We start from the raw sequence: 366 nt of genomic DNA, 5'->3' as shown, positions 1-366 counted from the left end.
AATGCGAGGGAGGATGGGATGGAGAGGGAATGTATCGTGAAAGGCGCGCGCTCAAGCGCATGCCTCGATGACAGCAAGCTTCCTTGCTGGCTGTCTCCCTTTCCTTGCCGTTGCCGTGAAAACTTACTTCAAGCCGTAGGCAATGTTATCTTTGATGGATATAGCTGCGAATAAGGCATGTTTGTGGGAAGAGAAGGGCCCACGTCAGTCCTGGGGAGGGAGAAAAGAGTCACGGGGCTAAGACTACGTACGCAGCAAGGGCGGCTCCTGACTGAGCATGGCCACCTTGTGGGAGAGTTCTTCCTGGGAGAAGGTCAGTAGGTCCCTCCCGTCTAGCCGTCCGGAGGGGGGGACGTGAGGGAAGAG

This window comes from Nannochloropsis gaditana, assembly GCF_000240725.1.
Source record: "Nannochloropsis gaditana CCMP526 unplaced genomic scaffold scaffold099, whole genome shotgun sequence".
Lineage (NCBI taxonomy): Eukaryota > Eustigmatophyceae > Eustigmatales > Monodopsidaceae > Microchloropsis > Microchloropsis gaditana.
This window is presented reverse-complemented; position numbering follows the sequence as displayed.